Here is a 16842-nt window from a genome sequence, read left to right on the forward strand (position 1 = left end):
CTGCATTCAGAGATACTCTGCATTGCTCTCTCTCTATATGCATATAGATATGTACATGTATTGTACATAGACACATATGCAAGGTATGCTGTTAACTGTTTGTCTACCTGACCTTTAGGCAACATGTTGTTTCAGTTTAGTGAAGGGGAGCTGGAGTCGGGAAGTGTGGAATAAAAAGAGAAACAAGGAAAGAAACGGCTGAAGGTAAGGCGCCCCTCAGCAAACTGCTGAGGACTGTTCAAACATAATGCTGTCAGCATGAAAGATACTGTCACTCCTCCAGCCATCTTACAAAGTGGGCTTGAACAATACAGGAAGAGCAATGGGAGACCAAAGGAAAAGCAGCAGATTTCTTTAAAAAACTGCCAGATCAATCTGCAACTTGTGTAGGGAAAATCAGACAAAAGCACAGAGCAAGACTCAGAACACCAAATTCTCCTTGTGGTTACCCAAAGGACCCTGAAAGCTTCTACTGGACAGCAGTGCCTAAGCCTGAAGATCCTGCAGTCTATCAGCATCTGCCTGGTGAGCTCAGGCATCTCCAGAGCACAGCCTTGGGCAGGGTGATCTCCAGGAAAAGGCATCAGCACAGCAACAAGGCTCAATCCATCTGCCACAGGAAGATGCTCTGCTAGTCCCAGCTTCACATCCTGCAGACCTTATCCATAGAGTGGAATATAATAGGCCTGAGAAAGCTAAATGCTCTTCCTCTTAAAAGAGGTGCAGCTGCATTCAGTGTCCCATCTGGAAATTGCTCTGGCACATACAGTACCTCATGCCCTTGGTGGACAGTATCTCTTAGAGGTGTTTCAGCTTCCTCTCACCTAAGAGGTCTACATAAAGATACCATGTTCACAGAATCACAGAATCACAGAATCACATAATTGATTAGGTTGGAAGAGACCTCAAGATCACCAAATCCAACCTCTGACCTAACACTAACAAGTCCTCCACTAAACCATATTGCTAAGCTCTACATCTAAACGTCTTTTAAAGACCTCCAGGGATGGTGACTCCACCACTTCCCTGGGCAGCCCATTCCAATGCCTCACAACCCTCTCAGTAAAGAAGTTCTTCCTAATATTCAACCTAAAACACTCCTGGTGCAATTTTAGCCCATTCCCCCTCGTCCTGTCACCAGGTACGTGGGAGAATAGACCAAACCCCACCTCACTACAGCCGCCTTTAAGGTACTTATAAAGAGCGATAAGGTTGCCCCTGAGCCTCCTTTTCTCCAGGCTGAACAAGCCCAGCTCCCTCAGCTGCTCCTCGTAGGACTTGTTCTCCAGACCCCTCACCAGCTTCGTCGCCCTTCTCTGGACCCGCTCAAGCACCTCGATGTCCTTCTTGTAGCGAGGGGCCCAAAACCGAACACAGTACTTGAGGTGCGGCCTCACCAGAGCCAAGTACAGGGGGACGATCACCTCCCTAGCCCTGCTGGCCACACTGCTTCTTCTGCAAGCCAGGATGCTGTTGGCCTTCTTGGCCACCTGAGCACACTGCTGCCTCATATCCAGCCGACTATCCACCAATACTCCCAGGTCCTTCTCCGCCTGGCAGCTTTCCAACCACTTGTCTCCCAGACTGTAGCTCTGCTTGGAGTTATTGCGCCCCAGGTGTAGGACCCAGCACTTGGCCTTGTTGAACTTCATACAGTTGGCCTCAGCCCATTGGTGCAGCCTATCCAGATCCTCCTGCAGACACTTCCTACCCTCCAGCAGATCGACACATGCACCTACCTTGGTGTCATCTGCAAACTTACTGAGGGTGCATTCAATCCCCTCATCTAGAAAAGTAGAGTGCATGTTGCCAGCACTCTCCACCTCACCTGTTAGGGACAGACCGCCATGTAGCCAAGGGTAGAAATCAGAGGAGAAGGAGGAGTCAGGGGAAGAGGAAGCCTGACCTTAAGGTCTGATAGTCAGGGCCTTAAGCTGAGAGGGGAAATAAGAAATATCAGACACAGCTTCCACAAGTTTCTAGCTAATGTTTTCCCAGACTCCTTCTGCTCCCCAGAAAATGCTGGCTACACCAAACAAGTGCAGTGCTGAGGGAAACCAAGGCAGCCACTGTTTCTGTAGGTGCAGAGGAACAACTGTGAGAGAAGGAACAAGAATCGGTGCTTTTCCATGAAAATGTCGGCTTAGAACATCTTCTTCCTAGCTAGAGAGAATTAAAATGTTAACTTGTCATTAGTGACAGATCCCATCCTTTCAGAAACACTACAACAGTAGGATAATGTTCCCAGGTAGGATGCAATTCTTTCATTTGGGTCCCTAAGATAACACATGAGGCTCTTTAGGCTCAGCATTTCCATCCCTGCCATAAAGACACTCAGCCAGGACATAAGAACAACCCCCCAAAAATGGCAATACTCATTCTTGTATAGTTATGGAGCTGTGAATGAAACATTTGTTTTCATTTCAATATAATTGCTATGTTTGATTCCTTTGGATGTGTGAGATGGAAAAAAAAAGTCTCTCAGAGGCTTTTACCTCATGGTTAAATATAGTGGTGAAGCAGTTAACATAGTTATGTATCACCGTGTTTGCATGGGTTTGTTATCTTTTATTGGCATCATTTTATCCCTGGAGACAATAGGAGATTGTTCTTGCTGTGTATAAAAAGATCTTGTTCTGGCAAGTAGGGTTTTCCCAGTCAACAGGTTTAAAACCCTTGGTAAGGGAGACGTGTGCCTTGCTGGAACCGGCCTGTGAAGCATCTCCTCGCTGCAGCCATCGCCTCGCTGTTAACATTTCCATGGGCTGCAGAGCACGCAGACACTGCATGGTTGAACCCAGCAAAGGAGAAAAGGCAAGGCTCACAAGTCCCTGCAGTACTATTATTATGAAGATGGGGAAAAAAAAAAAAAAGTTGATTCATTTTCTCTAGGTGCCACCTGTACCGTAACATGTAGACACTGCGTGGGGAGATGAAAACCCTTGTGCTTGTAAACCAATTTTTTCACTAAAAATGTGAAATCCGTAAGAACACAATGACTCTGATTCCCTGCATCAGGTGCTTCTGTACACTCTAATATGTATAGGGTTTTCTCTTTTAATTTTATCTTTCTGATTGTATAAATAGCACATAATACATAATTGCAGCAGTTAGAGGCAGTAGGAATAAGAAGATATTTACATCAGAGATGTACATACAAGATTGTGTGTGCATGGTAAATTTTTATCTCTGACTTTAAATAAATATTATGCTTTATCCACACCCAAAGTCTTGAAAGAAAGCTGTTTTAGTGTAAACAGTTAGCTTCCTGGCCAATTGTTAAATTATTTGATGACTTGTTGCTGAGAAATTCAGATTCTGTACTGCTGAATACATTTTACAAATTTTGATTAGACAGATAATCCACCCTAGATTTGTCCAGACATTGTAGTTTATTTGTAGTCATATCACAGCATTTGGCTGGCCTAGTGTTTCAGTTGTTCTCATTTGCAGAGGCTGTAAAGTGCTTTGGTAGCTACCAGACTTTCAGCGATTAGAAATACAGGCATGAACAAACGATGGCAGCCTTTGCTCTGTGTTTTATGAATACCCACGTTTCACCCTTCTGCAAAATATGCTCTCCAATCTCAGGTTACACTGAAAAATAAAGTCTAGCAGTTGGAGCTGCAATGTTAGCTTTCAAAATGTTTACTAAGCGTAAGGCAGTGCAACCCATCAAATCACCAGGCTCCTGAGCACTATGAACTACGCAGAAGGTTGTAGCTGAACTGCGATCCTATAGCCATGACTATTTTCCAGATGCAGTGAAATTCATCATCTTGTGGCAGATGGAAAATGAAATGTCGAGAAACCCTCTCTTTGCCCTGCAGGGATCAACCTGCAGCTGCATTTCCCTCTCTGTCTTTTCTCTGCAAGGCCCAGGTAGTTATAGATGTGTGAACAAATTCATTTTTGTTGTTTGTTTTACTTAAGCCTTGGAATTAAACCACTGAAAAATTCAAAAGACATTTTTTTGTGGCTTGAAGAGAGGGGTTCTCATTGACATTCAAATAAAACAAAACAATCTGTTCCAGGTCAAGCAGAATCTCTTCTCTAATGGTTCAAACAGCCGTGCTTAGACACTGTTTGCAAAATGAAGGCAGCACCGCTCTTATTTAACAGCCCACGTGCAGGATTTGGGAGATTCCAGTTCAACCTCTTGCTTTCCCCACTGGGGATTTGAAAGCCACAGCAGCCGTCTCTGGGAAGAGGATCCTGCTCGCCATGACAAAGCAGCCATGCTCTGCCAAGCTCTCCTCCTGGAGCTGTTCCACCCCTTTGTATAGGGTAATTACTTAAATATACATTGAACAAAGAGAGAGGGAAATGACTTTAAGGCCTATCAGTTAGGGCACTCTACTGGGAGGTAAAGCAAACCAGTGAATAATTCATTAATGATATTATTTCAGTAAGCCAGTCGTTTTTATTGAAGAAGGAAAACGTCATCATCAGGGATTGCGGGATTGTGAAAATAGCCCCCAGTCAGCCTGCTACTTGGGGCACCCCTTTGGGAGGTAAGTGTTATGGTTTAAATTGCCTGATGGTGAAACGAGGATTGAAGCTTCCTCAGACAGGTGCTCTAGTGACAAAATTGCTGGACAATGGGAATTGGGTTTGTGTGTGTCTCTGTGTGTTTTTTTGTTTGTTTTCTTTTTCCATTTGCTTGTGTTTCAGAGCCTTTTTAAATTCACATCATTAAACAAAATTGCAACTACAGCTTTTAAGGAACTCAAGTCAGCCCACGTATTTAACAAATTAATTATACATAGGGCTGAAGTACAGAGTTATTGAGCTAATTGCTTTCAAAAGAACCCTCCCTGCCTCATTCCCGGGCCCTTGGATGCAGGTGGCAGGTTATCTCTGGGTCCTGCCAACGTCTGGTCTCTCACCCAAAGCCAGGCACAGCTCCTTTGCTTCTTGGCACCGCGGTCCAGGAATGGCTGGAGGTAACGGCTGGCCAAATAGACTGCCTGAGAGCAATACAGGCACTGCAAAAATCAATAATAAACTCCCACATTTCCTGATACATACGAGAGGAAGAAAACTGAGATGCTCGACCGTGCCACATTAAAGGACCCAAAAGTCTTGCAGAGGGACAACTGGAAAATGAAGTCTAAGAAACCATCAGCAAGAGTAATGACTGTGTCTGTCAATGAACTTTATACCCATATTTTCATCTGTAAGACATAGTAAAGCAAAGGGAGGGTAGCTGGTTATGAAGAACACATTATTGTGACAAAAAGCATGTTGCTGGAGGTTTTAGACATTCCTGCTGCAGAAAGAAGTCACCCGGTGCCCTGAGGAGAACTCATCCCACCTCCTCTGCCTCCTGGTCATGAAAAAGCCTCCCTCTGACTTCCAGAGCCTGAAAACATTGCCATCTGTTCTCACTTGAGGGAAATACTTGTTTTATCTTTTCCATTTGTTTTAAGCTGTTTTTAAACAAGAGAGGCTCAAAATACAGGCTGTGCAACAGCATATGATACAGTTAATTTCTCTCACCATCTAATGTTAACAACATATGGAGAACGGCCCGAATTGCCAAGGACATAAATCTATCTCTGCCTGCTGGTTTGTTCACTGAATCTCCATTTTTTACGACTACACATTCCTACACAGAACTTCACCAAAACACCTGGTGGGGACGTTCCAGATGAATGAATCTCACTGTGCAGAAGGGACTCCTCTTCTCCCTTCCCCCAGAAAACATCTCCCATCAATCTCCCTTCCCCCAAATCCAGATTCCCATTTCCATTGATAAATCCCATTTCATTAATAAGCTTGATTCCTTTTTACAGTTTTATACAAATGACTACAACTCACTGAGTTTTTCCTTAAAATTGTTTCATTTGTCAACGACTTCAGGGCTCATGACAGCAAGGGACATTCATATCAGCTAGAGCCAAACCAACTGTGGGCAGGTATTGTGCAAGCTTCCTCACCATTTTGCCAGCTGACCTCATTCTTGACCTGCAAATTCTCTGCTATTCCCTTCCCATGCCAAACTATGCAGTGGTTTTGAGATGCACACAAACAAACTCTCAAGCTCTTTCCAACGTGCTGAATTAACCAATATTTGAACTCAGGTTTCAGGCTGAAGACATTTACACAAACCTTAAACTGCATTGTAATCAAAATTTGGCATTTCAAGGCCACTTGTTCAAATGGACATTAGTCTTGTACGATTTGTAATTGCTGTAGAAAAATAGCTGGCCTAATATTGGGAAACAAATTATAACAGCAATTTTTGCTGAGTTGCAAATGGGCCTACAGGGCAGCTAACTGGAAAACCACTGAAACACAGAGTGATGCTGAGGACTTGAAATGGACATTTTTATTTCATGTTTTTGTCCTTTTCCCTACGTACTGCACTGAACTGTGTTTTTAGGTACCTTAGACATGAAAGATGGACTCTGCTTGCAATCAGCATGTGCATCTGGTCTCTCACAAAGCCTATACGTAATTAAAATGGAACAAAGTCCAAGATGTGAAACCCACATGTCTCAGGTGAAACCAGATGGTAATGGATGCTTGCTTATTCTCTTATGTATCCTGTCTCCTTACAACATACATAATGTATATATTTTGCTATGAATATCTTTTAAGTCTGTCAGAGATGGGGAATTAAGCTGTCACCAGTGAAGTCTATGAGCTCCTTTCTGTTAAAGGAAAAGTTACATAATGGAAGTTTACTGGTGATGTTTTCTTTTAAAATCCTTAGCTATCTGTCTCAGGGACAAATTCTGACCACAGTTCTCCATAGGAGTTAACTACAGAATATTTTCATAAAAAAAAATAAAAAATAAAAAAAAAAAAAAAAAAAAAACACCTGACTGCACCGACTTGGGCAATATTTCTGATTTTCAGCATTAATGGGCTATCATATGATGAACTGGATTATTCATTAGAAACTTCTCTTGCCATACCATCTTGCACAGTGTGAAGTCACCTGGGTTTCAGACAATGTATAACATTGCAACTTCACTTTACCTTTTTCCAACCGCTTTTTCTTAATTATTGTGATCATTTCAGGTTTGGGGATATTTTTCCCCCAGTTCTAACTCTTACCCCCTTTTTAGGGAATACATTAAGATTAAAGAATTTCAACATGTGATAAATATTTTTTCAAGAAATGGTCTTTTCTTTGAATGAAGAAATTAATCCAATGTTTCCTATGTTTGGAAGAAAAAAAAAATAACTCTCAGACTGTCAGGTGAGGAGAAGGAAGCAGAAATGAACATTATACTCTATCCAGACAGACATCGGGATCGTTCCTTTTAAAGCACGACATGCCAGATCCAACCCCATTTCTTTTTTGGTGCTAGGACTTATTACACCTTTCAAAAGCAGTGAAAGAAAGCACACTGTATGCCACAAATGCTGTTTTATCACTATGTCAACAATAGCACAGGCCTCAGCATTTAGCAGGAGCTATTTACTTTAGGGCTGAAAAGTCTCTCATCGGCTGGGGCAGACAGTACACAACACCAGTTTCAACACAAGGTGCCTATTTTTTTCTGATGTTGATACAGCAAGGTGCAGAAATGCTGTGTCCAGCTGTTGTCAGCGCTGTATTTCGCTGCTGTCGACTTCAGTTCAAGCTATTTCTGCCTTGGTCACGTTCCAGCTCGAGGGGACACAGAGGAAAGGGGGGGGTTACGGTGCAGAAAGCATCAGGAGCTCCATATCAACGCTGTTTGCCAATCCGGAAAGGAGTTTTGCAAATAGGTCACTCATTAAAAGTTTATAGAGCTGAATTCAGGAAGCCTCCTCTAAGTAGAACAACGGTAAAGAAAAAAAAAAAAAAAAGGTTTTATTGAGCCTTCTGGGTGGGCACAAGCATCAGGCTGAATCCAAAGCCTACATAAAGCATTACCCTTCAGATACTTATCTAGCCCCTCTCTAAGCGGTCAGTTATTATTTAGCCCTGTGTAAACAGCTCTGAAATCATTTTTGTACCTCTTTACAGAAGCCTAAAGGAGGAAAACTTGACTACAATATTAAACGAGTCACATTTGCTGTGTTTTCTTTTTAACCAAAAAGACTAATTGAGACGGAAAAAAAAAATCCAGCTGAAAACCAATCGTACAAAAGAGGCCTCTCTTCTTAACTCCTCCTCTTCAAAAGCGAGGGGACCACTTACAAACGTAGAGTGAAGATTATGTGCTAATGTTGGCAGGATTCGGGACTTTACAGCTTGTGAAACTATCTGAACTTGGTCTCTTTGGCTGGGCAGGGCAAGTGTATTCTGTAACACACCTTCCTTTCATAATTGTTCAGATCCAGGGATATTTTCAGAGCTTGCTGCAACTCCCTTCCTTTGTACGGAAACCGGCGTGCCAAAAGATGGGATGCAAAGCCGAGTCGGGAGCTGGGAGGCACTCCTACATCTTACAGGATGGAAATTAAACATTAACATGCATCTCCTGCTACCTGCCTGGAACTGAAACAGCATTTTAACTTGTCGAGCAGCAGGGAGGTCAGGTTTGAGTTTTTGAGTTGTGGTAGGCTCTCCTGTTCCCCAGCAGCCAAAATTAAACACTCCTCAAGTCCTTCAGCTTATGGCACTGCATTTTGAATAATTTCTTATAAGAGACTGAAACATTTAGACCTTTAAATTCTGCTTAGTTTGGAGCAGCTGAAACAGTTTTCTGGAGCTGAGAGACAGAGAACCTACACAATTTCTTCAACAGTATAGAGGCTTGTTCTAAATTTCTTTGAGCTTGTAGCTAAGTAATTTTGCATCATAATGGAAATAGGTTTTAAGGTTATGTTCACATTGCTAAATGAAAGAGTTGGGGATTGAATGCAAGCACTGGAGCCCTGATCTTCTGCACTGCTGAGCTGTTAGGTCATTCTCCGGCGCTGTTTTGGATGCTGTAGCTAGGCTCTCTCCCCATGACCAAACTTGGATGAAGTTCTGGCGAGAAACTGTACTCCAGAAGATGCTCTCAAAAGGCAGCATGGCTAAGACTGCACCAGGTCTGAATCCTCCAAACACTGTCTCGGCAGCCTTTGAACCTTTGAACTCTTCAAAATATTGCAGACCATCTGCTCCACACTAAGTGCCAGCCTGAAAAGCTGCAGTGTAGGCCACATTTCAGACACTTTGACTTAAAACACAAATGCAAAAATAACACTTCTGACTTAGGACTCAACTACAGTCAAGGCCACGTGCTGTGGACTTATGTAGTGTGGATGCAGCCAGCCCGCTCCAGGTCTGCTGGGTAGCAGTAGTGCAGATGTAAGCCACTCTCCACCACTGGCCATGCACCAAGGATCCCTTTCTGCCAGTGACACTGTTAGCAATATACTAAAAGCCACAGAAACTCTCAGAAACTCTCAATTTAGACTTCAGGTAGCTCATATCTTGAAAGTGTTTTCTAGCAGCGTAACAGCATTTGTGGAGCGGGGTTTGTTATTCTACAAATGTTATCCTACCAATTAAGACTCACAACTGATGGATCTCTTTCATGGGAGAAGTATCCAAGAGTCAAATGAGGCCATAAGTCTCAGAGAACTTAGGTGAACTCCTGAAATCTCAAAGCCTATCTAAAGTAGTGATTAATCCAGAAATAACAGCTACAAATGCCATTCATAAACTAGGTAAACATGCCGGGAACATGACAAATTTTGACTGGAGGCTCGCTGCTTGGCACTCTTAACACACCTCGCCAGCTTTATCACAAAAACATACAGACCCTACAAGCCATACCAAAAAGAAGCATAACCATGGAAAGCTGTTTCTCTCATTTCTCTGGTCTTTGTAAATAACTTGGTCACTCTAATCACAGCAATATACCAAAATACTGGGGAAAGGAGTACCACAGCTCAATGTCATATTTTGTGAAGAAAAAAAAAAAAATCAACATCTGCATACTTGCTTCATTATGTTCCCTCAGTTCTTGGATCAGAAAAGAGCAAACAGCTGATCCTTATTTACTTGTGAAATAGTCAGTAGGAAAACAGGATTTCACAACGCCCAAACCATTTAATTTGAAACACCACAGACTGAAGTCTACTGCCAAATACAAGGCAGGATCCTGGGGGAGCCCAAGAAATTGGCAGCTCTGGAAGTTATAGTATCCTCAGCCACAGGACAGATGTGCCCAAAGGGCAGGAACACTGGAAGCAGGGGTAAATTGCTCAACAGAATGCCAAAGAAAGAAAAAGCCAGTTTCCTATAAATGAGAAACTCTTCAACAAGCTTCAATGTGACCAAAAGCTATTGTTTTCTTAAGAATCTGCAGGGCACATTCTTTAAAAGGTACTGAAAGGTGCAGCTTACAGTCCAAATACTTTTCAACACTGATTCAGTTGACTCCATTTGTGACAGGAAACTTTGGGTATGGAAAAAACATCATTTGCAGATGAGCCTCTTGATCTGACTGCAGAGCAATCCTTCATGAATAGCTTAGACTAAATGACTAGACTTTTAAGTAAATGAAATTAGATGATATAAATCCCACTCCAAGTGATTTAGGTACTTAAACCTAAAGTACCATGTAGGGAGCAAGAGGCCTCCTAGAAGTGACAATTTTAGGAACTATTAAGAGAATTTACAGCATCCAGAGCTCTGGGCAGTAAGATCCTTGAGGAAGCTGACAGTGAAAAAAGTAGAAGGCCTGCCATCCCTTTTTCAGTGTTGGAAATGTCAGCAGTTCATTGGAGATTGAATACTCTTTCTCCCTCTTTACACTTGACAGTTGAGCAGTTTGCATGGCTACTCAGTAACTAAGACATCCTTCCTCCTGCCCCAAAGCCTGGGATTCACATGCCAGGAGAGAGAGAGATCAGAGCTGTGGGGTACTGTGGAAGGAGTCACTGACCGTATCTCTCATGGAAACTAGGTCAGTAATGATCATGAATGAGGATAACGAAGCACTGGAACAAACTGTCCAGAGGGTGTGTGAAATCACTGACCCAGCTGACAAAGTCCTAATGTGATCTGAACTCAGCACTGGCCCTGCTTCAAACAGGAGCTTGCACTAGGTTACCTCCCGTGCTCCCCTCCAACGTGAATGACTGACTGCAGCAAGTGTGGAGACTGCTGGTCCAAAGCAAAGAAGGTAAGAGAATAACTAACTCTTTAATCTAGCAGTAGCACTCAGTCAGGAGCTGGGATACTCAGGGGATGATATTTTCCTTCACAGTAAACATAGAAATGATCCTGACAGTAGAAACTCAGCTTCTACCTGTTGTATACCTGAACTATACACCAAAACATAGGTTCCTAAAAACACTTAAATACTATATACCTCAGCTTGATATTCATTTCTCACTACCATGAAAAAAAAAATTATCTATTTGATATGGATACTGAAGATGTGCTAAAGAGCATGATGCTGATGCTCAATGGTCAAAAAAGTTTGAGCCTGACCAAATTTGCTTTACCCGAGTTACAGCCATGACACAAGCTGACTCCACACTGAAATCTCTGCAGAGTGTTTTCCGCTAGTCCAAACACACAAACAAATTAGAGACTAGGATAGCTCTGAATGCAGCTACCCTGGGTTCAGCGGACTTACCTCCTCAGGATCTGTGACATACAGTGGCAGCAGTGCCATTTCCAAACTCAAACCTAAATCAGGACTCACAGGCAGTATCGTTGCTGTGACTAAACTGATGAATGCAGAGCTGGCAGCCAAACAAAACCACTGCAGGTGTCAGCCCATGGCATTAATTGATTTATAATGCAGATAAACTACCTCTGGATAATTGAGAGTTAACTGTATGGCATTTTTCATTCGAAGGGCAAAACAATTCTGTACTAATTAGGAGCACAAATACTAATGGATTGCATTTTATGCATTTCACAAGCCCCAAATCTGGATTAAATCATACACACTGGCTGTTTAATCACTTTTATAACACAGATGCTGTATAATTAGATGCTTTAAAAAGATGTGGTGCAGGATTGTGCTCAGCACTGCACAATAGTTAACACAGGACTCAAAAAAAAAAAAAAGCACACTATGATTCTACAAGGATATCAAGAAGCAAAAATCACCATTATCACTACAATTTATACTTGAGGGCAGAGATGTAGAAGTGGTAAATGGCCTGCTGAAAATTCGAAAACAACCCAAAAACAAAACTCATTAGATTTTTATTATTATTTTTTATACAGATGCCATTTTTTCTCTTGATATCATCACAGAAGTGCATACACTGTATGTGTATAAAATACACATCACCGTGAGTATGGAGTCATTATGGGTATAGACCACAGATACAGCTAAAATTTTACATGCATTGTATATTTTGCCCAACTTTCATCATTAGAAAGACTTACAAAAACTGCGGGAAAATAACAAACATACAAAAAACATGCTGTCAGTAAATGTTATCACAAAGAGTAACTAAATAATTATTTTAAGTTCTTTGATTTGGAAGCACAAAGCGTACAAAGAACGCATCTTCTCATTTTCCAAAAATATTCTTCTTATATTACAGAGTCAAAGCTGAAGTATCTTCTTGCGTTATGTGTTTTCAAGAGAATTGAAGAAGGCAAGAATTATATATCTTGCTCCACACATGCTTGTCAGAATTAACCTGTCTTAAGTGTACTCGCTTCACAATATGGCTTTAAAGAGTCTGATCATAGGAGGGGAATTAAAAAAAAAAAAAAAAAAAAAGACATTTCTCATAAAATGGCAAGTGCACCAAATTTTAGGTTAATTAATATAGGACGGACACCTTTCTTGACTTACAAAATCACCAATTTTCTGTTTTTCTGAGTTTTTGTAAAATAGATTGTATGCACGTTGACTGTGGGAAGCCTAAATACAAATTTAATTGTGAGAAGATAATTGGAAGGATTCTTTCCTCTGATGAGATTTTATTAATACTGATGATTTGCAAGACAAGACCTTGCAGAATTAAAGTTAGTTTAGCATGACTGGCATATGGAAAGTGGAAAAACTGAAAGAGATTCCACACACACACACACACATTTGACTTTATTTCTTGTGTATGTCTTCTTGATCTATTTGATTCTTAAGTTCTTGATAACTCATCGATCTAGAAAACTCCCTTAGTCATTTTTACATTCACATTTCAAAGAAGAATCAAATTTCATGGCCCAGCTTTTGAGAACATTCATCCTTTAGCTGTTACATCTCCCAAAGAAGAAATTAAATGCAAAAATCAAATGAAAGCATGTTAAAAAAAATAAATCAATCCAACATGAAAAGTTTAACATGGTGCTGGATTTTTCTTTTCTCACTGAAATCATGTATTATATTAGACACTATTAGCAAGAATGATTAGTGTTCTGGGTAATATTCCTCCTACAGCTGTTGCTGTAACTGGATAGATAATATTTCTAGTAAGCACCAGTTTGTCTTACAAAGTGTAAATTTTATGAGTAAAATGGTAATTCCTAAGAAGTCAGTCACGAATCACAGTACCCACCTTGTATCAGGTAGTTACAGAAAGTTCCACAAAAGACTAGGAGCAAATGTTTATGGATATATTGCACCAACCTAAAAGATTTTCAGAAATATGTTGGGAAGAAACTTTTTCCCAATCCCTCAGCTGAACCTTGTGTAGCTACCACTCTAAGTAAAACAGTAAGAAAGCTTCCCAGCTTCACAAGATTTGTGACAAAATATAAATGTTGACAACACTGATTTTTTTGTTAATGTAAACCTCGATATTGCAAGAGTTGAAAAGGCTGCATATTCCATGCAGATTCTATAATCAAAGCCAGGGCTGAAGATTACACTCCTCCTGGGAAGGCAGGGAAACAGCCAGAGGCCTTTCCCATAGGGCCAGCTAGGCTAACAGCTGTTGGCCAAATGCCTTCATGGACATCCAGATGGGACCTCCTTTATTCTCCTCTGTCCAAGTGGAGGAGGATTTGCTATTCTAGTTGCCTCCAGGAAGCAAAGAAAACCTAAGGGCTATTTTCACAGATTACGTAGGTACACAAAGCAGCATAGGCATAGTGCTGGTAAGCTGGCTAGAAAGAGGGTGATGACTGCACATAAATGTGCTCACATCATGTTGCCAGAAACACCTGCTAAATCAGCTGCTGCAAATGCAGAGTTAAAGGTCTGAGTAGTTTCTCTCCCTCCCTTAATCCCTATGCTGTAAATATATGCCTAACATGCAGGAAGAGAACATGCAGCAGCAGTCTCAGTTTGAACCTAGGACATATCCTGAGCACGCTGCATAGCAGCGCTCATGATCCCTAAGGAGGAGGAATCAGGCACAGGCCTGAGCCAAGCCACATGTAACCGAGTCCAACATGGCACATCAGTCAGCTTACAGCCAGAATTCACAAACATTTAAGTCTCTTGAATGTTTACGCTTACAATTTTTTAACCAGGGGATTATGCTGTCAGTATTTCTTGTATTTAACGTGTACCCACGTTGCAATGAATACCAGCAGAACTGGTATGAGCATTGTGAGTTTCCAACTAGAAAAAAAAAATTACTAAAACATGCAAACTGACTCCTCAGCAGAAAGAGAGCAGCAATTCAGAATTCAGAGTAAAGTAACACTACAACTGGCTGCTGGTAATTATTTACAATACAAAATCCTGTTTTTGCTTAACTGCAGTGTCAGCCTATCGTCAAAGTAGCAGCTTTTAAGTTGGATTTGATTTTCAATTCAGGTAAGAAGTAGTAGAATTTGGCTCAATTTCTTTTGCAAAAGTGATCCCCGTTACAGTGGGAAGTGAAATGATAGGCCTGCCTTTAAAAGTTTGTTGTTCTGAGAGCTGCAGAGGTAAAATGATCAAAAACAATTTCTCATCCTTTAAGACTAAAAACAGCACAAAGAGTTTCTATGAAAATTGCAAGAAACAGATTAATTAGCTACTTAGAAGTCACCTAGGGATGCAAAGAGCAGACCAACTGAGCAATGACCCCACAGGTGCTTGTTCTACAATTACACAGTGACTAGCATCAGCTTTATTCTACTAACGCTTCCAGCAGACTTCACTCAACTATCCTGTCACTGCTAGTGGAAAAATACACCGAAAACTTCAGAATCTAGGAGTGAGCGCTCATCGGCTACATACAGCAGAAGTGGCCTAACATTACATTCATGCAAGGACAGGATCTAAGGAAAGCAGCAGTGCTACTACAATTACATTAAACTGCAATACTCATTTAATGAACATGTGCAAGTGAAGTGTGTTTTACAGTTATTTTGCTGTTAAACAAATTATACCATCAGCAGTCTGTTCCATGTGAAAATGACCATTTAGAAGTCATGGTACTACACCAACCTAGAAAATGAAGCAGGATGGGCCTCTGTGCAGGCATGCATAGTGATGAATCAATGAACTTCTTGGATTACGTTAAGGATATCTTCACAAACATATTCCTTTGACCACAAGAAAAATTGAGAGTGAAGACTACAAGAACAGATGTAATAATAAGGATAACTGCAACCATCCCTCCATATGAAAAATCCAAACTTTCTCTTCTGAATATATACTTTTCTATTTTCCACAAAAGGAACGATAGCTGGAGACCTGATGCTGTTTTGAATACTTAAGTCTCACTGCTTGTAAGTTTCCTAAAGTAAAGAACAACTTTAGACACTACAACAAAAAATCCAGGAAAGCTGACTTTTCTTTTATTTGGAAGGGGTGGGAGAAAAAGGTAAATATATATCAGGAAATGGTTTACAGTAGATCATGTAGACCCTTAAGGAGATAAAGGAAAATATACCTACAACAAATTCTGCCACCCTTTTAATGCCACTTGCACATTCAATACTTACAAATGCTGGATGGTGCAGTCACATATTTCACATGTTTTCAGCTGTCTGAAAGTCATTGATCTTGAAAAGTTAGCTTACCTGTAAAATATGGACTTACAAAAATACAAACTATCACTGCAGTTAATAAAAAATGGAAATTGCTCAGTGGGTTATTTATCAGCTGCAGCCAACATGCAGTAGCATAGCCTTCTGCCTGTCCTTACTGTCCTTTATGTACTTGACAAGTGCATAAAGAAATAAGAAAGGACATGAAAGTGGAAAAGATATGCAACATGGAGAAGATATAGACAATGAAAGTATCCTTGGAAGCTGAGGAAAATGATCCATTATCTTGGGATAATGGAAAAGAATAGCATATATAGGACATACCAGACTCCACCATTTCTGGCTAGCTGTGCACAGATGCTAATCCAATTTGAGGATGATTGGAAATGTTTTCTTTATTGAAAGATACCTATTGCCATACCAGATGTTATTCACTCTTCAGAAGTCCAAGAAGCAATAAGTAATTTCATGATAGGAATATTTTGTTCAAGTGAATAAAGCAAGCAACCACACAAGAGGGACTAAGGCAGAGCATTAATGGAAGAACATTCACAAAAGGTGGAAAAGAGATTAAAAGCTTTCTGATATTCTGACAGTATGTTACTAAAATCACTTTTCCTCACCTGTTGTCATTCATTCATAGCAAAGGAGGCAGATTCAAAAAGAGTATGGCATTCAAAAAGGGTTAAAAAGCGTTGTAGAATAAGGATTACACCCACACTCCAGGTGAGTCAGTGAAATGAAAGACTGGAGACAACCTTCTTTCCCCAAGAATTATAATTTCATCAGGTATCTGTACAGGAAGTGTTAATGATGGATCGTCTCAGATGCGTGAGTTGCAGGCTACCTGAATCGCATTCATGATGTCCATCTTCCCAAGGTGTCCACATCAATAAAAGTAAGATGACAAAAACTGAAGAAATTACATTCAGCCAGTTACTTGAATAAAATTAAGTTTTCTCTCTCCTTTCTCTCCTTCCATTTTCTCCCCCCCCCCCCCAGCTGTTTTTGCACCATACTTCAAAGCCTTATTTACATTCATACCAAATCTGTTT

The sequence above is a fragment of the Anas platyrhynchos genome, chromosome 1 (assembly GCF_047663525.1).
Source record: "Anas platyrhynchos isolate ZD024472 breed Pekin duck chromosome 1, IASCAAS_PekinDuck_T2T, whole genome shotgun sequence".
NCBI classification, from domain to species: Eukaryota; Metazoa; Chordata; class Aves; order Anseriformes; family Anatidae; genus Anas; species Anas platyrhynchos.